Raw genomic sequence first — 383 nt, 5'->3', positions numbered from 1 at the left:
GACTGCGTGGGAGTCCAGCGACATAGCCATTACGCTAACTGCTGGTTCCTGGGCCAACCCCATTTTGAGTCCTGGACACTGTAGCTTGCTTTCTCACATTCTCTTTTTTCTCTCTCTGGTCAGATTTAAAATAATAATAATAACAAATAAAATAAATAAATATTTTATATTTTAAAGAAAGTAGTGCATCTTAGGCCCAGCAGGTGACATGGTATTAAGGTGCTGAATTTCCACATAGCCAAATGAGGTTTGAGTCCCAAGCCTGGTGGCTTGAAAATCATAAGTAGTGTATCTTGTCTCAGCTATCATGATGCACAAAGGTAGAACAACCACTTGGGAAACTGGTGACCCCATGGGAGGCACAAGTTCAGGTCCTAGGCCAA

Source organism: Tupaia chinensis, unplaced genomic scaffold (genome assembly GCF_000334495.1).
Source record: "Tupaia chinensis unplaced genomic scaffold, TupChi_1.0 Scaffold143973_1, whole genome shotgun sequence".
Classification (NCBI taxonomy): domain Eukaryota; kingdom Metazoa; phylum Chordata; class Mammalia; order Scandentia; family Tupaiidae; genus Tupaia; species Tupaia belangeri.
Note: the sequence above shows the minus strand (reverse complement) of the source record.